This window comes from Myxocyprinus asiaticus, chromosome 11 (assembly GCF_019703515.2).
Source record: "Myxocyprinus asiaticus isolate MX2 ecotype Aquarium Trade chromosome 11, UBuf_Myxa_2, whole genome shotgun sequence".
NCBI lineage: Eukaryota > Metazoa > Chordata > Actinopteri > Cypriniformes > Catostomidae > Myxocyprinus > Myxocyprinus asiaticus.
The window spans coordinates 31,861,151-31,886,350 of record NC_059354.1 but is presented as its reverse complement, the minus strand read 5'-3'; the positions used below and the strand labels follow the sequence as shown (position 1 = coordinate 31,886,350).

Genomic DNA, 25,200 nt, shown 5'->3' with positions numbered 1-25,200 from the left:
AGTACAGTAAGGATTGACACCTGTGGAAAATCACCTCTAACAGCTGTTTTGTGTTTGCAGTGAGCACAGAGAGGAATTGAAAGGGCAATCCAGACTGCTGGAGGGGCGAGAGAGTTGCACGCAGCAGTGTGTTCATGTGTGTGGTCATTATGTTGAAGCTGGAAAGCATTCTGAAGTTTATGTGGGAAATAAAAATGCATGTTGAATTGTTACCCGCCTCCCATGCTGGAGACACCGGTTCGAATTCCTGCTTGGAGCGGGTTGAGCAGGACCAGTTACAATGGTGCCGAAACCTGGGAAGGAGGAAGGATATGCTGCCATGATGTCCTCACCACTGGGAGAAATCTTCAAGTCCCTCGCAAGCATCCACCAAACACAACTCCAGGCTCTCATGGAGCTGCGGAAGGAGCAGAAGCATTTCGAGGTGCTCCTCGAGGCTTAAGCGGAGGACCGGCGTGTGTTGCAGAGCTTGTTGCCCCAGGAGGGGGCTTCAGCCGTAACCCCAGCAGCAGCAGGACCCCATGTGACGCTCGTGAAGATAACACCACAGGATGACACGGAGGCCTTCCTGGAGCTCTTTGAGCACACGGCCAAATCTAAACTGCCTTAAAATAAAATATATTTACTTGAGAAGCAAAATGACATAAGATATTAAGTCTTGTTTTCAGATTAATCTAACACAGTTTAGTGAAGTTTATGCTTTAAAACAGGAAATAAATATTTGCCAGTGGAATAAGAAAAATAAACTTGTTTTACCTGTGAATTACATTTATTTTTCTTATACCATTGACAAACATTTGTATTTCTTTAGCATAAACCTTTTTCTGAAAACAAGATTTATTATCTTATGTAATTTTGCTTCTCAAGTAAATTTATTTTGTTTAGATGTTTTTACTTGAAAATAAGACAAAAATACCAACATGACTACTTGTAATAATTCATACAAGATGGCAAAATCATACAATTAATATGTGACTTGGCTCGTATAAAAATTTTAGCTAGCCTCCTATCCAGCAATTTATTTTTAGAAAGAAAATGTTATTATTTTCTAAGATATTTTTTATTAAAATCATGGTTCAGTTTTAGGTTTCCGTAAGGTTTATGGTTAGGTTTTGGTTTGGGTTAAACTTAGGAAAAAATGTAATAGCATCATTCAGTGGTTAGTTTATTTAACCATCTCGTACTAATTATTTGGACTTGTCATGAGACCTGTTGAAAATACTGAGTAGGAGAATTTTTTTTTTTTTTTTTTTGCGGTGACATAACTAAATAACAAGGCAAAAATTGCTTGGAACACAGGCAGATAGGCATTTCGTATCTGAGATTTTAGATCTTTGCACTGAAAGAGTAGCGCCCAAATAGACGGCTTCCCTTGGTCCTGCCAATGCTTTGTTCCCATGCTGAGAGCCCTGAGCAACTGCGGGCATCTGTGGCACAGAGGCTGGTTCTGCTGCCACAGGCAAAAGGGGGAAATGCGGATGGGAATGAGAAGATGAGGAGGAGGTGGTTTTGAGGAGGGAGGTAGGGATTTAAGCAATGGATTCCAGCCAAGTGTCAGACAACACTGAACTCAAATATGCCAACAGAGCCTCTCAGGCTCAACCAGAGCAAAAAAACAGTGCTTTATGTAACATCAGGCTCCGCTGAGGAAAAGAGCTATCAAGAGCTGCTCCCTGCTGAGCTCTTGTAAATAGATTACCTTGCTTTTTGAGATGCAAGAATCTGACACTTTCAATCACTTTTCCCCCCTTTTTTATGAAATATAAAGAGTCTTTCTGATTTATTCAGGACCTTCCTGATCCACTAAAGACAAAAATCATTGTTACATACTGAAAGTTCACATGACACAGCGAGTTTCTCTGAAAACAAGTCTTAATATCTTGTGTTATTTTGCTAATCGGGTACGTGTATCTTGTTTTAAGGATGTTTAGATATTTTTACTTGGAACATGTTTATTTTTTTACTTGGAACATTTACAGTACATATTTAGATTTTTTTTTATTTGGAAAACAAGACAAGATCACTGTGTAAGAAAACTACTTTTTGCAGTGTGTGAATTCAAATTGTAAAAAGTGCTAGCAAAAAAACTAATTGAATAAGACAGTGCCCATGATATTGACATCTGATACAGTCACTGTACATTGTTGTGGCAACAGTACTTTTTAAGGGTTGTGCACTTTGTGAAACTTTTGGACTGGTGCGACACAGCTCGTGTCCATCCCAGTCTATCACTTCCCCCTCTTATAGATCTCTCCAGCAATGTCCATTCAAACCACACATGCATAAAGATCAAATAACTTCAGAACTGGAAGAGGAATGAGGGTTTGAAGCTCAAGAATAGCATTAGCTGACTCTAGCCAGGTCTCCTAAGCAACCAAATTGGCCCGGTTGCTAGGGAGGGTAGAGTCACATGGGGTAACCTCCTCGTGGTCGCTATAATGTGGTTTGTTCTCGGTGGGGCACGTGGTGAGTTGAGCATGGATGCCGCAGTAGATGGCATGAAGCCTCCGCACGTGCTATGTCTCCATGGCAATGCGCTCAACAAGCCACGTGATAAGATGTGCGGAAGAAGCGTTTCGAGGTGCTCCTCCAGGCCCAAGTGGAGGACCGGCAGGTGCTACGGAGCTTGCTGCCCCAGGAGGGGGCTTCAGCCGTAACCCCAGCAGCAGCAGGACCCCATGTGACACTCGCGAAGATGACACCAAAGGACGACACGGAGGCCTTCCTGGGCTCTTTGAGCACATGGCCAGAGCCCTGAAGTGGCTGCACTCACAGTGGGCTGCCCATCTGCTACAGCTGTCTGGGGAAGCCCAACTCACGGCACAACAACTTCCGGTTAACAACCTCCCGGAGTATTCTGAGTTGAAGAATGACATTCTGCAATGGGTCGGCCACAGCCCGGAACAGCAACGCCAGCATTTCCGCAAACTGACGCTGAGCGAGGTCGGTCGCCCGTTTACCTTCGCACAACAGCTTCGTGACGCCTGCCGGTGGTGGTTGCTTGCTGAGGAGGAGGGTGATGCCGACGAAGTCATTAACATCGTGGTGCTGGAGCAGTTCGTCTCACATCTGCCAAGGGGACAGCAGAGTGGGTCCAGTGCCACTATCTGGAGTCGCTTGAGGAGGCAATCCAGTTGGCTGAGGACCATATAGCAGCGTATCTGGGGGACAGTGAGCCCTTTTCTCTATCTCTCTCCCTCTTTCTCCCTTTCCTCCCCCTCCCCTTTCCCTCGTCCTGTTCCTGCTCGCCAGAAATGGGGAATTCCTTCCCCAAAACCAGTTCCCCGATCCCGTGGGCTGTTCGTCCTGCTGGCTTTTCCTAACCCTTTCTTCTCTCCCCCACAGGCTGGTGAATCCACTGCCGCAGCTCTCCAGGTCTGCTGGAGCTGCATTTCCAGGACCAATGACCCACAATCAAGGTGGAGATATTAATCCGGGTCCCCGATGCACCACAGGCCACCCACAATTGAGCAGAAGCGTACCAGATACCTGTGAGTATAAAGGTGGGGGTACATATCAAGCCTTGGTGGATTCAGGTTGTAATCAATCCTCCATTCACCAAAGCTTGATTCAATCCGAGGCTTTGGATACAAGCCGGTGGGTGAAGGTAAGGTGTGTGCATGGGGATGTTCACGATTACCCGTTAGTGATGGTCATCATTCAATCTCTGGGACAAAAGCATAGTGTAGAGGCTGTGATTAGTCCCCGCCTCACCCATGTACTAATCTTGGGTACGAATTGGCCAGCATTTACTGCTTTATTGAGGGAAATTTTTTATGGATGGGTCCTGTAACAAAGTGTCTTGGTGTGTGGTTTGCGATTCACTGGCTGGATAGGCAGAGCTAGGGCCGTCTACGTTAGCTCCGCATCAGAATGACGTAAGGGAGGGGGAAGTTCTGGCTTCCCCAGCCCATAGAGGATTCTCTGCAGGGGATTTCCCTCTGGAGCAGATGCGAGACAAGACCCTTAGGCACACCTTTGATCAAGTGACAGTGATTTATGGCCAACGTCTCCAGCCAGACAACATGCTTGCATATCCGTATTTTTCAATTATCAAGGATCGGTTGTATCAAGTGACACAGGATGCTCAGACAAAGGAAGATAGAACCCAATTGTTAGTACCAAAGAGCCGTCTGGAAATGTTATTCACCATCTAATGGCCCGTTTCTATTGGCCGGGCATTCAAGGGGATATTCGCAGATGGTGTGCGACATGCCATGAATGTCAGCTGGTGAATCCACCAGCCACCCCAAGAGCGCCATTACATCCCCTTCTGTTGATCAAGGTCCCCTTCATCGGGCCATTAGAGCAGACAGCACGCGGGCATCGCTTTGTGTTGGTTCTGGTATCCGGAAGCAGTGCCTCTGCGCAACATTTCAGCATGTAGTGTTGCAGAGGCACTTTTCAGACTAATCACCTGAGTGGGGATTCCGAAAGAAATCCTCACTGCTCAAGGCATGACGTTTATGTCATGCACACTACACAAACTGTAAGGATTATTAGGTATTAAATCGATTCGGACATGTGTTTATCACCCCCAAACTGATGGAGTAAGTGACAGGCCAGATGGCTCCCCGGCCTGAGTTGGGCGATGAGGGTATGTGGTGATGGGGGCGTGGCCGAGCGACGTCTGTGGTGAGCGAGGCAGAGAGAGTTTTGTGTTTGCAGTTAGAGCGGAGAGGGATTTAAAGGGCAATCCAGCCCACAGGAGGGGAGAGAGTGTTGCACGCAGCAGTGTGTTCATGTGTGTGGTCATTGTGTTGAAGCTGGAATGCGTTCTGAAGTTTGTGTGTGAAATAAAAACGCACGTTGAATTGTTACCCATCACCTGCTTCCTCCTTGAGAGAGTTAAAAGAACCTTGTCACAATTATCTAAACATACAAACACACCTACATCCACACACTTACAAACTTGATCTTTGTCCACTCTGTCCTGCAGATATTGTGGACTCTAATCCCAACAGTCCTCATACATTGCATGGACACTATTTCTTTGGTTAATCTTTCTGGCACGCTGTGAATGACTTCAGACTTTCCATTTCATATTTAATTTCATTCTCATTTTCTATGGCAGGCAATTATACCCTAAAACTTTGGCTGCTTTTAGGTAATTTGTTTATTTGAGCTCAAGAGAGATGTGCTGCTTAAGTACCAGCTGAGTTTGAGTAAGAGTTATATGAGTGTGTGTTCCCTTCTCTGCGCATCCTGACGCAGAGTGCTTCACCTCAGGGAGCCCACTTTGCAATTTTCCTCTGGTTAAAAACAGCTACACAACAATGCCTGTCATTCACTTAGGCCCCTGACGAAGTTGATTTGCTGTCTTGTAGCTCTTTTTATTTTATTTTTTTTGAGTATGACAAATGTACTCTGCAGCGGGAGCGGAAGAAGTAAAAGACATGACCAGATAAACTCTTCTGAACAAAAAATGAGGTCACGAGGGAATGTAAAAGAATAGAGTAGTCTTGATAGAGAGCAAATATCCATTTTAGAGCCATGTCAATTCAATCCAAGCCCTAAAGCCCCCATAAATCCCATCAACGTTTCACTCTTTTGAGAGAGGTAAATACTGGGGCATATCCAAGATGGCAGCTGCAAAAAGACTCTAAACTGTACACCAGTTTTAGCCTACTATCCCCACCACTGGGCCTCACACACCTGATAGGAAGAGAGAGTCCTTTATTAGAACACTGAGGCTCTTGTAAACATTAGGCCAACTCTCCAAAACAGAGGCTGACAGAAGCACCCATAGTCCAGCAGATTGCCCTTGGGCTCTGGCTATTTCTGCACATGGGAGATCCTGTGTCAGTGATCCAATGAGGATGGGACAACTCAACCCATGAGATTCAGCCCTAGTCCTAACCACACACACGCAGTACTGCTGAAAGATGATGACAGACAGAGTAGTGCCAAAATCAGTGACTGATCTTTCTGCCATCCATTTCCTTTACAATTTAGAACAAGGAATTGAGAAGGAAGCTGATATAAATATGCCTGGGAACTATAATTATTAAATATTTTCCCTGGTTACATTATATTACAAGATAAATTGTCAGCCGGGCTTATTTACTAATTGGTCAATCCTATGTGGGGGGGTTTGTCAGGTCAGGAGTTGTGTAAGGATTAGAGGACAGAAGAGGGGACAGAGTTCGCCCTCACTTATGTGCAAGACTCCTCCTTTTTGATGTCAAAAATATCCAAAATGAATATTCATTGGAACCTAGGGTACATCAGGGGTTACTAAGAGAATAGTAAGAATTAATAAAAATAATAATAATAATCCAGCATTTTCAGCTAAGATCTCTAAAATGGAATGAAAGGGCTTGGTATCACAAAATACATCCACAACACCTTTAGTCAGTGCTCAGCTACTTTGTTTGAAGTTTCAGGATGTGTGATGAGTGACGTCTTTTAACTAATCAAAAGGGCGTCTTTACAGCCAAAACAAGAGAACTGTGGGTTTTTTCATTCACATGGTTTTGCAGCTTCTCGTAAACTTGTCTGACTTCCTGTGCTTTGATTCCTCTGACAAATCGGTTTCTCAGCTCTGAAACACATACATACTTTCATATATACATACATATACTGTATATTTTGGGGGCAAACAAAAAATTATTATATAAATTGTGAACACATACAGTTATAAATTCTGAATGTAAATCTGAATATATTCACAATCACATATATGCATGTATGTATACAGTATGTATGTGTGTGTGCTGTGTGTGTGTGTGTATATATATATATATATATATATATATATATATATATATATATATATATATATATATATATATATATATATATCCTGTACATAGTATATGCAGAAATACATTTATGAGTACACTAATGTCCTGAAAAGTTTTTTTTTTTTGAAAAGGAAATACAATAAATCTGCTATTATACACAAAAACACATTATCATCTTATCATCTTGAAATAGTGGGCTGCACAAGAGAGAGGTGACCCTAGCCACTGCTAGCACACCTCTTCCCTTCCCCCTTTAGTTAAAGTGTAGTGGTCTCAGTGGCCCGTGCTTTAAAATAGACCTGACACAAAAACCTCAATTGCTCTGAGAGGTATGGTAGGGGCAGATTGGTCACTGCAGAGGGATTTCATGGCCATTAAAGTTGATGATCTGTGCTGGATCAATAAGGCATGTGCATTTGCTGATATGCTTCTCTTACTCCCTATTTTCTCCTGTCAAGCCCTCAGTACACACAGGGACTGAAAATCCAACCTCATTTCCAATTCAGCAAAGCAAATTAAAGAACTGCCTCTGACCAGCAACACCGCACACCTCTTTCTGTCTAACCATCCTTCTTATGTGTATTGTCATGTCAGAAGCCTTTAGTTTACAATATTCTAACAACAAGCCTCAAACCTGTGTTTTTCTTGCGACAGGTCGTTGTGACTAATGAGCAGGTCTGTAATGTCACATTGATTCTCATGTCATTAATCCACTTTTAATGAACCCAGCCCATTGTAATTAGGCTTGTTGTTGACATGTGGTCAATGCTTTGACAGTTCTGACTCTTAGCAATGTCACTGCTGTAAAAACAAATCCCTCTAGTGTCTCAGAGGTCACTCTTGTGACTCTTTGACCATTGCAATTATGAGCTCCACCTAACAGTATAGCAATGTTGCCCTTGGGCAGGGTAAACCAGTTTATTCCCTGCCTAGCCAACCAGTTTATTCCAATTAGCAACACACACCAGGTTTGTCATCCAACAACAATTGCTCGTAATGTGATTGACAGTTACAGTGGAGGCCAAAAATATTGGCACCCTTGGTAAATATGAGAAAATAAAGCTGTGAAAAAAACAAATCTGCATTGTTTATCCTTTTGATCTTTCATTAAAAAAAAAATCACAAAAATCTATCCTTTAATTGAAGTAAAACAATTGAAAGAGGGGAAATATCTTATTATTAAATAAATATTTTTCTCCAAAACACGTTGGCCACAATTATTGGCACCCCTAGAAATTCTTATGAGTAAAATATATCTGAAGTATATTCCCATTCATATTTAATTATTTTTTTACTGCACCTGGGTGACTAGGAACATGAAATTGTTCAGCCATGACTTCCTGTTTCACAGGGGTATAAATATGAGGTAACACACAGGCCAAATTCCCTTAATCATCAAACACAGTGGGTTAGACTAAAAAATATAGTTCTGATGTGCGGCAAAAGGTTGTTGAGCTTCACAAAATGGGAAGTGGCTATAAGAAAATAGCCAAAGCATTGAAAATGCCCATTTCCAACATCAGGGCAATAATTAACAAGTTCCAATCAACTGGAGATCTTAAGAATTGGCCTGGAAAAGGACGTATGTCTATATCATTTCCATGCACAGGGAGGAGGATGGTTCAAGTGGCCAAAGAATCTCCAAGGATCACAGCTGGAGAATTGCAGAAATTAGATGTGTCTTGGGGTCAGAAAGTCTAAAAAAAAATCATATCAGACATCACCTACATCACCACAAGTTGTTTGGGAGGGTTTCAAGAAAAAAAGCCTCTGCTCTCATCCAACAACAAACTCAAGCGTCTTCAGTTTGTCAGACACTATTGGAACTTCAAGTGTGACCGGGTTCTATGGTCAGATGAAAAAAAAAAAAGAGCTTTTTGGCAGCAAACACCAGAGATGGGGTTGGCACACACAGAGATGAAGAAGTACCCAATGCCCACAGTCAAATATGGTGCTGGATCTTTAATGTTGTGGGGCTGTTTTTCTGCCAGAGGTCCTGGACATCTTGTTCGGATACATGGCATTATGGACTCTATCAAATACCAACAGATAAAAAATCTAAACCTGGCTGCCTCTGCCAGAAAACTTACAATGGGCCCTGGTTGGATCTTCCAGCAGGACAATGATCCAAAACAAACATCAAAATCGGCACAAAAATGGTTCACTGACCACAAAATCATGCCATGGCCATCCCAGTCCCCTGACCTGAACCCCATAGAAAATTTGTGGGGTGAACTGAAGAGGAGAATCCACGAAGATGGACCTCTGAATTTGAAGGATCTGTAGAGATTCTGTATGGAGGAATGGTCTCAGATCCCATGTCAGGTGTTCTCCAACCTCATTAGGCATTATAAGAGAAGACTCAGAGCTGTTATCTTGGCAAAGGGGGTTGCAAAAAGTATTGAATAAAAGGGTGCCAATAATTATGGCCAATGGGTTTTGGAGAAAAATATTTATTTAATAATAAGATATTTCCCCTCTTTCAGTTGTTTTACTTCAGTTTAAGGTTAGATTTTTGTGATTTTTTTTTTTTTTTAATGAAAGATCAAAAGGATAAACAACGCAGATTTATTTTTCACAGCCTTCTTTGCTCATATTTACCAAGGGGGCCAATATTTTTGGCTACAATTGCAAAATTGCCCAACCTCTTAAAGCCTACGTCTGCTAAGAAGGCACTCACAGCTGCCCACAGCATTCAAGTAAATCCGAACTTTTAAGGGCCATCTGTGTTAGTACCAACTGGGGATGACAGGGTAGTTCTGTTTGCTGGAAAGGTAGGAGTTCCATCCAAAGAAAACATCACATCCAGATGAGCAAACAACAATACTGTTTCACGCTCGAGCTGTGCACCCTTAGATGTTTCGGGTAAATTACTCAACAAATACTTAACACAAAAAAGACTTCAAAGAAAAGATCACCCAAAAACTAAAATTCTGTTATTATTTACTCACCCTCATGTCATTCCTAACCCATATGATTTTCTTTGTTATGCAGAACACAGAAAGAAAAAATAAATGAAAATCCTGGTCCATCTTCTTAATACAGTGGCACTTGAAAGCTTAAGAAAGCACACAAAAGTATAATAAAAGTAGTCCAGGTGACTCTGCATCATATTGCAAGGCCTCGGAAGGCTTGGTAAGGTAGGTAATTTTTCAGCTAAAATTTTTACATCTGTTTAACATTCATGCAAACTATGTTTGAGAGAAGCTTGTTCACAGTGGCTTGCGTGTTCATGCGAGAATTAAGGTTATTTTTAGTGGTAATGTTTTCATATGATTTGATCATTAGTGGTGCTTGCTCATACTCAGGGTTAGGGATTTGTTCTAAAACCAGGAAGAAACCAACTTGAAATACCTGAGAATACACTGAGAATAACAAAGTAACTGCATAGCAACGTCCTGGCAACACCTTTGCATCATGGTGGTGAGTTTTGCATGTGCAAACAGCACTCAACAAACTTATTTCAGGTGGTTTCATGTAACAGTGATTTTCTGTGAATAATAACAAAGAGGCATTTGAATGACATCTGCAGTTGCACAGCTGCCACCAACGCAATTTAAGGAGATAGTTTAAGCCTTTCATTCAATAAATGTATGCTCTATACCTCAATTTACATCATATGGAAATAAGCGCAGTCGTGCTATGTATAGAAGTGAAGGTTATACAATGTAGTAAGTCTGGGTGTTTGCGGAGGTGGATAGGAGGAGAGCTAAAGGTGTGCGGGTGGAGGTGGTGCAGTGTATTATCATCAGTACAATAACCCATTCCTCCTGTCTCGGGGGGCTGGCTGCATCCTCTAGCCTTAATGGTGGAAAGGTTCCTTTAGACACTTCCTTGCAGTCTTTCAGTGCCTTGCACAGTTGCCCCTTCCCCCAACACACACACATAAACACACATAAATAGGATATGCAGAGCCAAGAGTAAACACATATAAACACTTATACCACGGATCTGTTGAATGCTTGATTCTGATTGGTTGACGGACGTTCTAAGGTGTGCAATTATTTTTCAAGTAAATGCACGGCTATGAAGTAGTTCCAGGTCTTGACCGCATAACGGTTCCATATCACTTCGCCAAATTATTTCAGTTATTTCAAAGAGCCCTACAGGCTACCACAACAAAATAACCAATTAAAACAAAGACATTGGTCAAGTACATCAGATAAGAATGACAAACAATGTCTATAATATCCTACATATATTTCAATTTCGATTGAAAAGCCTCCTTGGGCTCCCTCTCTTTCTCTCTCTTTCTCTCTCGTCTCTCATACACACACATAAACACACAAATAATTTTATAGTTTCTTAAAAGTTTCAATGTATTTCACCCTAATCAGCCTCACATAGCTATAATGGAAAGCACCGAGCTACCCCTCCCCCTCTCTCTCGCTCGCACACACACAAAGACTACCTTGTTACTCCAAAGCAGCGCATCCTCCATTGCTAGTTCTAAAGTGACGTTTTCGAACTAGCAATGAAGGCTTGAGCTGTATCAGAGCTAGATACACTTGATTGATAAAACTTCTATATTATCTGAAATATCTGTGGGAAACACCCTTGCACTCCTCCTCCTCTCACACACTCCCACACACGTGGACACACATACATTATAGACATTACGCACACACTCGCGAGCGAAAACAGAGCAGTCATGTCAGCACACACCTGCACCTCAGTATGGTTGAAAACAGTTTTACATCGGAAATATGGCGACACTTGCTGCTGCTAAGAAGTGCTTAAACATACATCTTGGTGATTTTGAAGCGATGTTACTTCTAACGAGAGCTGCAACAAATAAAGGTAATCCCACAAGTGATCTCTCTCAGTTTCTGATCTTCTCTCTTTCGATCCCTCAAAAACAAACTCACACACAAACACACTAACTTGTTAGTCCAGAAAGTGCACCAGTAAAGCAGTGCAAGCCTTGCTATCCTCTGTTGCTAGTTCTAAAGTTACATTTTCGAAGTAGCAACGAAGGCTTGAGCTGTTTCAGAGCAAGATGCTGAATCCATGGCGGAAGAAAGTAGTTCCACTCACAAGAGCATTTTAGGGACGAAAACCAGAAAATGTCTTGAGATAAAACCCTGAACGATGTCTTAAGGTGTTGTAACCATGGTATAAGCGGAATAATTGACTCAGTCCCATTGAAATATTTTAAAATAATGTTCACCCGCGGTGTAACGGTCACTCCGCTGCACGTCGTGACTACATTACCACCTCGGGTGTGCATTATTTTTCAATAATCAATGGTCCGTCATCAATTATTCCTTACATATAAATGCACAAACACTCGCTTGATATTTTGGCAAGAAATGCAGATTGTATCGACGTGCATGTTCTCTCACTAGGGCTGGGCGATATGGACCAAAAATCATATCTCTGTATTTGTAGGCTGAATGGCGATACGCAATATATATCTCGGTATTTTCTATGAAGTGGGCTAAATGTTCAGTTGTAAGTCAAAGCCACATGTGAGATGGTAAATGAAGCTTGCAATGTGCTGGGGCAGAAGACTTTTCAGGCTGCAAAGACTTCACTGCTGGGGTTACAGCGGCAGCATGAAGTTTAACACACTCTTCGTACTGCAGTTTATGTTTGCTCCCCAAAAAAATCCCACAATGTACTGTAAAAACCAAGGAGCATCGTTGCTCACTATGTTCCCTTACCAGAAACGTCCTTGTGTCTTCTGAAGTTAGATGACGAGCACAAGTGTAAAACTATGAAGTCCAACCATTATTTTCTCTTAAAAAGATATGCTGTTTGTAATGTCTTTCATTCATAATTTCCATGAAAGTGAAACAATCTTTTAAATATTTAAGTTGTTAAAAGAAGGTTTAAAATACACTCCTTTATATTTTATTTCTTTATCCCATTTATCTGTTATAATAGACCTTTTTCACAGACTGTGATGATGCGTTTCCGCCTTATTTATCAGCGTAAATCTCGCAATTATTTTTTTTTATATATATATTATACATTTTTTAAATATTAAGTGTAAAATTAAAACATTATATGTTACATTATTCTGGAATTCGTTTAAAAAAATTAATTACCACAACTGCAGTCTTAGTCCATCACTCTCTATTTTTTTCCTCTTCTGGAAAGTCCTTCAAACGTAATAGTGGATTTTTATTTTGGTCTTGGAGCAAATGTGTAAGTGAAAATAATATTTGCTGTGATCTCCAATTCACTCCCATTCACCGCTGTCGAAGTTTAACCTGCAAACGTTTACTTGCGTGTTCCAAAACCCGGAGTGTGAAAAAGGTCTATAACACTGTACATTTAAATATCTTCAATAAAATGAATGATAGTGTCATTTATACAGCGATGGTGCTTATTAATAACAGCTGCGATACAATGCGCAATCTCGTAAATGTGTCGCGGCATAGGTGATTGAGTCATAAGTGTCCCAATGTTCAGTGGACGAACACCCATACCAGTGCTCGAATTCGTGTTCACAATAAACTGATTCATGACATAGAGAGCTAGGGAGCTGATTGAGATACAGGGTGAGTTTTCTTTGGCAGTGTGGGCCGGGTTTGCGCGCAGACGCAGAGGGAGAGTGGGGGCAGGGTTTCGCGGAGAGATGCAAACAATGGCACGGCTTATGTAACGCAACATCAAACTATATCGATATAAACAGTATATTGTCTCATCCTATATCTCGTTTGAAAATATATCGATATATCTTTAAAAGTTTATATATTGTCCAGCCCTTTCTCTCACATTGATTTTCAAGGAATGGTTCACCCAAAAATAAAAATTCTGTCATCATTGACTCACCCTTGTGTTGTTCCAAACCCATTTGAATTTCTTTCTTCAGTGGAACACAAAAGGAGATGTTAGACAGTATGTTAGTATCAGTCAACATTTAATTTTGTTCCATAATTTTTTCCATACAGTAAAAGTCAACGGCAACTCAAACCTAAAATCTCCTTTTGTTTTCCAGGGAAGGAAGAAGTCATCCAAATTTGGAACAACATCATGGTGAGTAAATTACAGAATTTTAATTTTTTTTGGTGAACTTTCCCTTTAACAGAAAAAAAAAAACCCAGATTTCAGAAACATTCGTATTTACACAGCTAACATCCTCTTGTAGATCCACCTACACATGTTCTCTGATTGAGCAATGGCACTTATGCCAAACAAGAACACTATCACAAAACACAAGAAGCAAGGCACACAGTCATCTTACATGCTGTTTTTCTTTGCAAATCTATAACTGCCCTTCTTGCCACATTTAGTAAAATAACAACTACAGACCAAAAATTCAGAGTTCAACTCACTTAAATGTTAAGTAACACAGGAAGTCCTCACAGGGGTATTTTTAAAATGAAATCTGACCCATTCCGGCACCCATATCCATTCTTAATTGAATAACCAGCTGGGTTTATGGTCATGCTGCATATGCAGTGGCAGTCTGCTTTTAAATTTACCTTTGCATGTTTTGTGTTGATATCCAGTATTAGGTGCCAGGTATGAGTCTCAGCTAGCCGACAGAGGAAAGTTGTACTATCTGACATGGACGTACACAAGCTTGACTGTGGCAATCTCTCAAAGCTGAGCCATGCATGCTGTGCTTTGCCTTTGATTTGTAATTGACTCCACATGTTGTTTGCATAATTTCTCTCACCCCCTTCCCCCCACCACCCAACAAACGCTGGACCTATAACTGGTAACAAAGTTCACGCACATCCCAGGAGCACCAAAACATCCTAGTGATTGTTTCCATTCCAAGTCTCACACGTAACTGAACAATTTACAAAATATAAGTTAGAAGAAATCATGGATGTATCATTATGCCTTGAGGGACTATATTGAATACATGTTTTCAATACAAGTTCTTAAAAGTCATCTCAGGTTAAGGGACTGCAGCTAAGTGCACTAACTGTGTTGTCATGACGACAGGCAGAGGACAGAACATAGATATTATACAGCATAGGTCTAGTCATCTTTCATTTCTCGTACTGTCAGGCAAAGCTGTTCCATGTCTAATTACCAAAAAACCCACATCAGTTTCTCTTCAAAGCATGTAAATTTTCCGCTAAAGATCTTGAAGAGTGTTCTGAGCACTGTACATAACGGATAAACAGAGTGTAGTGTACAAATAGTGCTACTGATAAAGAATAGTGACAGTTGTCATAAATCATTTGTGTTTAGGAGCGCTTGTACTTGAAGCAGATGTACGTTGTCAGAGTGTTCAGCAATACCCCCCCACCCCCCACCCCCATGACACACAGCTTTAGTAAACAAACTAGGACTGGACGCGAGGGTCAAGGGTTGACTACACCAGAGGACATGTACCAGAACATTTTGTCAGCTTAGCAAAATGTTGAAACCTCAGATGCACAGTTACCCACAATCAGATGTTCAGTGTGTTTACAATAGAGGTTTGGAAAAATATTTATATGTTAAAGTATCGTGATATTTTTCCTCATGATATTGATACAGCAAATATCAATATTATAATCAAACATTTTCCACATTAATATTGTAGTGATGGAAAAAATTAAATATCTTTGCCTAATCGATCTACAAATTCAACAACAGTCCAATTATCAGTTATCGTACTTTACACATAATCACCCTCCTTTACTAAAATGTATTACGATTTTACACTAGTAACATTAACTGAAGTATTTTGACAAAAATGTTAGTATCATATAAAATAGGCTAACAATTTAGTTGAAATCTATTAAACTTTTGTTAATTGAAACTGTATTGTAATAAATTATGTTTTTAAAGTGTTTAAGCTACTATTTTATGTGTGTGTGTGTGTGTGTGTGTGTGTGTGTGTGTGTGTGTGTGTGTATATATATTGTATTTTATTATGCATTGTGTATACTCTAACTGACAGATGAAGACTATAGCTCAAGTACGCAAAAACTTGCTGTAGCTCGATTATACCTCCACATGTAAATGTACTGACTGCTTAAATGGACATCAAGACCATTCTTCTTTTGTGGTATCATTATAAAATATCTTTGCCATTTAGATGTTTGGATGCTTTTTGGTAACACTTTACAATACGGTTGTATTCATTAACATTAGTTAATCCAATAGTTAACACAAACTAATAATGAACATTACGTTTGCAGCATTTATAAGTATACTGATTAATTTTTACATTAAAAGTTGTCAACGTTTACATTAGTAAATGCGAACAATAGTATTTTGGTAAATTATCATTAACCAACATTAATACAGTATATGCTGTTCAATATCATTGTTCATTCATGATACTTTATTCATATGTAAATAAACAGAACCTTATTGTAAAGTGTTACCAGCATTTTTACCCAGTAAACTTCCTAATTTCAAGAGACAAAACATAACTATCATGTTTCTTTTGGTTTGTTTGGCTGTAATTTACAGTTACTTGTGTATTGAGTCCTTCTAGTATTACCAAATAATCATGACATTACTTTCTGAGTTGGCAAACATTTATGAGTCATTATCATGTTGAGGAGCACACTCTGTGTCTCTCATATGCTACAGTTTACTCACTGACATCCTTGAAACCAGCTGTACTGAGAACAGATATTGTATGTCATGATGCAATAAATAATGAAAATGTATTTTTTATTCTATTTTATAGTTGTGCCTCAGTATGCACCACAGCAATCAATCAGTAAGAACAAACACACCTGGATCTGTCATTACAATGAAGGGTATCATTAGAACAGCACACTCTCCAAGTGATGTTGAACAGGAGCAGTGACAGATCCAACATTAACACAACATGTCCACACACTAAATGTGCTGTGCTCTTAAGTTGTTTTTCACTGAAGGGTGTTTGTGGGCAATGCAGAACAACTGATCAGCTGTAGCCGACAGCTCTGTAGACATAAGGGGCATTTCTGAGTCCCTCTGGGCCAAGCCCAGGACAGACATGGCTGGTTTGGGGCTCGATCCCAGCCCATTGCATGGCCCGGAGCTCTGGGGTGTCTTTCGAGGGTATCCCAGATAATCCCTTCAGCAAGGTGTCCAGTCTCAGGCAAGTTCCATCAATAATTCACAATCCCCAGCCTACCTGTGTGAAGCTCCTCCGAGCAGAAGTGTGCTAACCTTTAATTCCTGATCCACAAGGCCAGCAGGGCCCACTCTTTTATGTTTTAATGTAATCCTCCAGTGCAATGGAAAGCAGTGGTGATAAACAGATATGCTGTCCTGTGATTATTGGGTCCCATTATTGAGCACTGTATCTGGCTGATTGCTATCTCGGAGCCATGGATAGATTCCTCCAATACTCTTCAGATTGGGGCCACAGTGGCAATCTCCACATAGTCAATGAACTCCACAAAGTCAATGAATCAAGTTAAAGTTTGATTTTATCCATGTGTGCCTAACATGCTTTGATCGTCTATATTTCATCCGAGAGGATAGATTCAGATTTCAAATACCTAATTGAATACATGTGAAATTGATGTTTTGAATGTGTGTAGTTAATATGAGAGGGTAAATTTAGATTTAAATATCAAGATTAGACATAACCAACCGATCTGTTTGAAAATGTGAGTAGCCCATTCAAAACTCACTAGGGTGCTCTGGGTGGTTACCAAGGCTTTGGCTGCAGTTGCTAAGGATGTTCTGAGAGGTTTGTCACACATTGCTATGTGGTTGCCAAGGTGTTCTGGGGGGGTTGTTATGTCATTACTAGGTGGTTGCTTATTGGCCCAAGTCAAAAGAGCCCACCCTCAAAACTCTGATATTCTGGTCCCAAGATACGACTCAGGTCCCTCCTTCAGTATTTTTTCCATCGGTTTTATTGTCTGCCAGGCAAATCTGTGTGTCTGAATGCTTAGAAAAGTAATAATAAGATGCTCAATTTGAGGTATCAGTCAGGGCCTTATTTCCCAAAAACCACTGTAAGCCAAAGTAGACCGTAGAATCCATCTTACGATTCATCTTAATTTTGCAGCCCATTTTCCAAAAGCATCGTAACTTAAGTAGTACTTGAAAATGCTCTTAGATTAACAAGTGCTCTGGAGTAGTCGTGCAGCGCTAAGAACATTGTAAGGACACAGACTTATGCAGACACCTGCAGGACAATCGTATTAAATTTAAATACCTATAGCAACACTTTATGCTCATTTAATATCAGTATACATAAGTTTCATTTTATTATTATTTTTAACCAACAAGGCTAATAATAATAATAATAATAATAATAATAACAATAATAAATGCAGAAAATGGTTAGTCAATATTGGATGAACAGATAAGTTAATAAGTAAACACAAAGTTATTTGTGGATAGTTGGTAACAACAAAGTTGTGGCATGATTGTTGCAAAGAACTGTCAAAATTACAATCAGAGAGAGAAGGAAAAAAGTCAGTAACTTGCTGCCGTGCAAGAATATCGTCCTGTGGCAGAGCTGAACTGCGCAATGCCCCTTTAAGGATCCACCACCACTACCTAAAATGGCTGCTCGTTAGATTGCCAGGTGGCAACTATAAAGGAAACGGTGAAGAACAGGAGAGCGGACTTTCACCAAAGACAAAAGAGGTTTGAGACTGGGGTGAGGTGAAGTTAAAGTATGCCAAGCTGAGTAAGAAGAAAGTTTGTTTTTGCACCGTGATGTGGATAAGGAACATGATCGGAGGAGAGAGGAAGAAACAACAAAGGGACTAATTTGACTGTGCTAATCACCAGACAGTGAGGCCGGGCTTTTCATAGCCGATGATTGCACTCCTTGATTAAAAGTGGGTGGCATGAGTTCAGAGGATCTGCAACTGCCGAAGAGCTCCATGGTCAAGGTGTGACGGAAAACTAAAGGTCTAAAGGGGAAGCACCAGGTGATTCCTTGGAACTCCGGACCTACCCGTATTTCCGTTTGTTGCACTCCCACTCTGCATCCTGCAGTATTGCCCACAGTCACCAAACAGGTACATGCAAACTCTCCGTGAACCAGCGTGCACCATTCACAAACTCTCCTACTGCCTGATCTCTCTCATACATTTACACACACACACACACACACACACACACACACACACACACACACACACACACACACACACACACACACACTTTAATAATTATTATTGGTTTTGTTCTGTTGTGATTTATGTATTTATGATTATTGCTGGTATTTTGTTTGTGTGAGTCTTGGACTCCTTGCCTTTTGTTTACTGTTTTCTTGATGCTATTTGAATAATACACTTATGCTTTGAAATTTAATGCACTCTTATTTTGTGAATTTTTATTGCATGTAATTGGTGGCTTTAAGAGCTATCTGGGTCAAAGGTATTAATTTTGACAGACCCAAACCTGTCTGGCACCCGAATTTGATTTAAAATTATTAATTTAGTACAGGGGCCACCACCGTTACAGTCCGCACAGTATATTGGCTCCTCATCCTCGTCCCCTCTTCCTCTTTGACACACAAAGGCGCTCTCACTCACACCACGTGTTGTGTAGTACCGAACATGTTGTGTAGCATTGCTGTTACCGTTATCACTTTTGGGAGTAAAGAGCAGTCCACCCTTTGATTGATGAATGTCCCTAAAGTGCAGCTTCCACGTATCTCCTTATTTTGCGCTCAGCAACAACACGGTGAACCTCGTTATATTGAATTAATACTTGTTGTCATTAGCAGGACCATACACAGGGCCTCCGCTGTCTTCACTGATCCTGGAAGCTTTAATCTCGACCCACAGAGCAAATTTTGAAAACAAAATATTAAAATGCACATCTGATGAACAAAGCAGTGATTGTGTAAAATAAATGTATCATTCTACACAAAACAATTGCAAAACAAAATGCAATAATTTTTTGTTTTTAAAGTTACGCACAAATATAATGAAATTGCAATGATGAGCAGCACTATACAGTCACATTTCAGCACTTCATGTTTATGGACAGCGACTCTCTTAAGTAGCATTTAAAGCGCATCCTCGCATGTTCATGTTAAGTGCAGTTTTGGGAAGCGCACATAAAAAGTAACGAACGTTCGTAAAATCGCTCATAGAAAACGTTCTTAACCGCTAAGATCCATTGTTATTGAGAAACGAGGCCCAGGTCCATTGCACAAATAGGACAAGTTACACATACAAATGTAATACTAGGGTTAGGGGATAGAAAATATCATTAGCTCACTATAAAACAATAGAAGTCAATGTTAAGTGGGGACCAAATTTCCCCACAAGGTTAGTAAAACCTGAAATCACCTATATTGTGGGGACCAGTCAACAGTCCCCTTGAGGAAAATAGCTCAATAAACAAACACATAATGGTTTATCTGATGGTTAGAATAAGGGGTAGGCTAAGGGGATGGTTATCAATAGAAGTCCCTCCATGATAGAAAAACAAATGTACTGTATGTGTGTGTGTACTTTGGTGTGTCTTGATCTGTGTGACTCTATGCAGTGCTAATGTTGGTCACTCAGCCTTAAACTGTGAGGCAGCCTCTGCTGCTCAAGGCTATTCAGGCAGAGAGATTAGAGATTTCATGCTCACTCTCACTGCGGTTAAGACAGACGAGACCCCTACTACAGGACACAGCTGAGTGTATGTGTATGTAAATCATTCTGTTGCTACTGATGTGTGAGTCAAGTTACAGTAACTATGAAAGGTAATTAGTAGCACTTAATAAGGCAAGCATCACTATTGCTCATGCTTTGGGGTTTCTTCTAAACCCCTAACCCTCACCAAACCATTCCGCATTTCTGTATTTACATTTAGCATGTTTTAGTATGTTTATCAAGCTTTTTTTTCCTTCTAGAAACTGTTGCCAATGTAAGTGGGTCCTTGTGGGGACATTTGGTGCCCACAATGTTGGTAAAACCAGTCCCATGTGTTCCTACATCCACCCAATCCCAAAAAAACACAATTACACACTCATAGAAATGCAAAATCGACAAAATCGAACAACACTGCGCTCTCCACGAGCAAATGCCTTCGCTGTCAGTTGCAGCCAGGTCTGCCGTTATTGAAAAGAACAGCCACAGGCCAGCCTACAGCTACACCACACCAACCCCGGAGCCCCGTCACTGACAGCCAGCCATCAATACCGATGACTGTTCCTTGAGGAGCAGATGACATCCACCACACCGCCCATGCAACACTCCGGCGCACACATACAGATGCACACCTCCCGCCCCCTCACTGTCCTTCCTCCACCACTTCAGTCTCTGATTCTGATCCCTGTTTGTCACCACGGTAACTCCACTCACCAGGAAGCTGGTCATCGCTTTGGAGATACACGTGCCATTACCAAACACACACACATTTACATTCATGCATGCACGCCTCCAACAGGGACTCAAACTTTTTCAGTTTGGAACAGTGGGCACTCAGATACCACTCCACCTCCCCTCTTTCTCTCCCTCTCCCTCTCCCTCTCTCTCTCTCTCTCTCTCTCTCTCACACACACACACACACACACACACACACACACACCTCTTTGACAGTATGTCAATATTTAACCCAGAAACTACTTTGCCTCCCTAAAAAGCAGAACAAATATCTCCAAAACACTTCAATATTCCAGAGAAAATCTCAGGTACACTCTGTGACCCAGAGTGATGTGACGAAAATTAAACTTCACAACAACTGCTTATACAGTTCAGACCACTTTTTAGTATATTTATATTGTATCTACCACTTTATATACATTTCAAACTGTGAGAGCACCACATATAAGTGCATGGAATTAAATTACATCATGCTTTTTTGTAATGTCTGTGGCCACCTGCATTGTATGGTTGTTATAGAAGGCTGGACCACATCAGACTTGTCAGTTGACGTAACAGTACAGTGACAGCTGAACAAGATGCACAAAGAAGAGACAAACAAGCAAGAACAGAAAAAAGAACAACAAGAGTAAACAAAAGGGAATACAATATAGACAGACCTGATCAGGAGCTGCAGAGCGACAGAAACTGTCTTCCTTATACAGTCCTCTTTCTCGCTCTCTCTTCGTGTGACTCCCTCCCCTCTCCGCTTCCCTCAGCTGCTCAGGGCAGTTCTCAGGAAATGAATGGAAGCTCACAGAGAACTGTTGTACTTGCAAATGACTTACCACGGTCACATGATCCACTAAATGTAGGGTGGGCCGGTGGGTGGAGGCTTCATAAGCAAGAGAAGACAATATACTCTAAGCTTTAACAGCATGCATCGAATTACACGGGGCCCCTCGTGGGAGGTTTCCGACATGACTCTGAGCCCCGGCAGTGGAGAAACAGTTGAGTACCTCCCCGTTTAAAGGGGAAGAGAGAGAGAGAGAAGGAGAGAAAGAGGTAGAAAGAAAAAGTAAGAGAGGGTACATTTACCCACACAAAGAGTGGATTACTTAATATAAACTCTCAGTAAAAAGTCTCAGAATTTGACAATAAAAATAAAGTCTACCAGGGGAAAGCATTTTTTTTTTTTTTTAATCTGTTAATATTAAAACTAATGATTTTGGCATGTTGGCATGCGTATTTCAATCTTAAATCCATTTTTAAATCCTCAATTGCAATTTTCAGGGCGTAATGTGCAAAACCTAACATATTTATCATAATTTGTGTGACTATTAATTGTCTGTGATGACACTTAACATATAAAGAGACACATGTGAATTCATATCTGTATTACAAGTTGTTTCAGAGAGAAGCGTCGGTTGACAATGCAAACATCAATGTCATGCAAATTTCATTAACTAACTTAGTGTTACTCAACATTCTTCTTGTTCAGATTAGAATAGATCTGGGGAGGGTGGCATTGGCTCCCCCTGACAGAAGCCTGGCCCCCCCATGTGCACACCCCCCACCCCGGAATTTCAGTGCCACCACAGATTGATCAAGGTAATCCTGGCACCGCCCCTGATCACAAATATTCAATTTCCTTATGAGATTGATTTTAAATACAGCCATACCTTGAAGATTTTTGCACTTGAGATGTGCAGATGAAAGGAATCTTTTTGAATGAACAGACTGAATTATGTAATATTGATTCCGCAAAGGAGAATGACCCATATCCATTGTAAGAACTGGTAGATAATTACAAGTTATTTCAATGCAAGATGAATTACACAGGAAAAACAAAGACTTGAATCCTTTTGTCTGAAAAATTGGCCATTGAAAGACCGCTCCACTGCTGATTAGCCATGATGCTTCTTTATGAAATGCTATACCACCCAGCTGCAGCCTCTGACAAGAGTAGCAATTTCCCCAGCAATAATGACATTTTGAGGAAGCAGCCCTGCACTGCCCGCACACCCAGCCTGGCACACAAAGGGTCCTGGCATGTCTTGTAAAGGGCTGAACTGGAATCAGGCGTACCAGTGGGAGGGTGAGCCGTCTATGGAACATTGCCAGGGAACATGGCCCCTTCTTAGCTCCCCAGCAAAGAGGAGAGAGAGAAAGAAAGACACAAAAAGAGTGAACACCCCTGATTACAGCTATGGCAGAGTGAGAACCCAAGGCGATAAGGTGGGCTCCAATGTTCGTGTTAACCACACAGCAGGCAAACAGTTGTTGTAAGGTGATAAGATTAACCAAGCCCATGCAGGCCAATATACACAGAAATATGCTATTACACATCAACAAAAAATGACATGGTAACAAAAATGTATTGTCTGAAGTATAAACATGACTGTCAATCTCCAGCATCCCTAATTTATTTCACAGTTTTAAAAAAAGACAAAACAATTGTTAATTGCTTTTTAAGGTTTAGCTGTGACTGAGAAAATCTTCCATGAGGTGAAATATTCCCTGAAGAATCTGGTTTGAAAAGAAAAACTTGCCCAAGAAAACAAATCAAAATAACTCCAAAGTACTAATGAGAAGAACTAGCTTTTGATGATGGTAATGGTGTGCCATCAGTAAACAAAGTACTTAACGATATACGGCGAGAGCAGGGAAATGCGTTGATGGCGCATTACCCACACAGATTTCCTGGTAGCATGAGAGACCCAGTCGCTGCGCAATAAATGCGTCTCCTGCTGGGTAACTTATCGCTGTCTGTGAGCCTGCTTTGAACATTGTGCCCAGACCACAAGAAAAGTACTTCACAATAATGAATCATTTCACGCCATTTTACCATCAAATTTGATTGGAATGCAAATGCTGTATCTAGATATTATGTGCATGTCCTTTTCAGCTTCACTTGAGAATTGTTACCAAGGTAATAGATTTTGCCATCAATAGATTTTTGTGTTTGGGTTGGGAGTGTATTTATTATTGTTTGAGTCAAAGTGAAATAAGATTATACCCTTATTCTTAAATTATTAGAAATAAAATTTCGCACAGGCCAATTCAGCACTAATTTGAAAACTAAAACTTAAAACCAAAGCAGGCTAATTTGAAAACTAAAACTTAATTTTATAGTTTGAATATTAGTTTTAATTAAAATATTTATTTATTTATTATTTATAATTATATTAATTAGATTTAGTATAATTATTGCATTTATTATTATAAAATATAATTGGTTCTTATTTTATTATTTTATTAATATTGTTTAAATAAAATCAGACTGCTATGAGGTATGACATTTCTATTAGTTAAGCAACATTCTTCTTGCTTTATCCCACGGCTTTAGCCTGACTATGGTTGCACTTCATTTTACGGTACTGTTCTACATTTACGTTCTATATAATTACAACAACTGTGGTAATTACTAGGTACTAACCCTAAACCTAACCCAAACCCTAACCTTAACCCATAGTAAGAACATGTATTTACTTAATATTACTCAGTACTTTCTTGGGTAAGTACACTGTAAGTACGTGTATTGTAAAAAAAAGTGCAAATTTGACACTTACAAAAAAGTATCATGGTAACACCATGTCTTTTGGACATGGAATCTTGGTAATATGGTGTTTTTTTTAAGTACCCTGGAGTACCATATAAATTCCATGGTACTGCATATGGATATGAAAATTATTCAGTACCATGTGGTATCCAGCTGGGTCATGGTTTATCCATTTGTTACCTTCACTGTACCATGGTACAACCAAATACATTTTTGTTAGTGTAATTTTCTTTAAAAAAAATGAACGATGCGAAAACAGACAAAATAATATTTTTAATGTAAGGTCTGTCATCAGCCATCTGTTCCAAGTAAGACTTAAGCTGTGGTTAATTAAGAATAAGCAATCTTTAGTTTAATGTGATTTAATAAATCTGACTTACTTAATTTATTAAACAATATGGGAACTTTGTGGATGATGTTATCCTCAGAGGACCACTGCTCAGATCACGTGTTAAGCCAAGGGAACTAAGAGAGCAGTCTGTTGTGACAGGGTGTTCCTCCATGTTGTCTGGTCACTTAATTTGTATGGGTTCTGATCTTTTATGTGTGATGAACAGCATGCTACAGTTCATTCTGGGCAGAATCTTAAGTTACCTCACCAGTACGCCAATTTAGCTCAAGCGATCAGAATATGTCAAAAAAAAAAAAAGAAAAACAACTGAATACTTCCAAGAAGCGTTCAAGAGATTATAGATCTTTAGCATCCACACTGCTT

General features: G+C 40.3%; 1 protein-coding gene across 2 annotated transcripts in view; it reads right to left on the bottom strand.

The window, feature by feature from the left end:
• LOC127447708 (Krueppel-like factor 12) overlaps positions 1-21,855 on the bottom strand; it is a 60,491-nt gene extending 38,636 nt beyond the window's left edge. For both annotated transcript variants that reach the window (XR_007898413.1, XM_051709740.1), the window contains exon 1: positions 21,604-21,855. The gene's annotated coding sequence lies outside the window, so the exon portion shown is untranslated. The remainder of the gene's footprint in view (positions 1-21,603) is intronic.
• Positions 21,856-25,200: the final 3,345 nt, after the last annotated feature.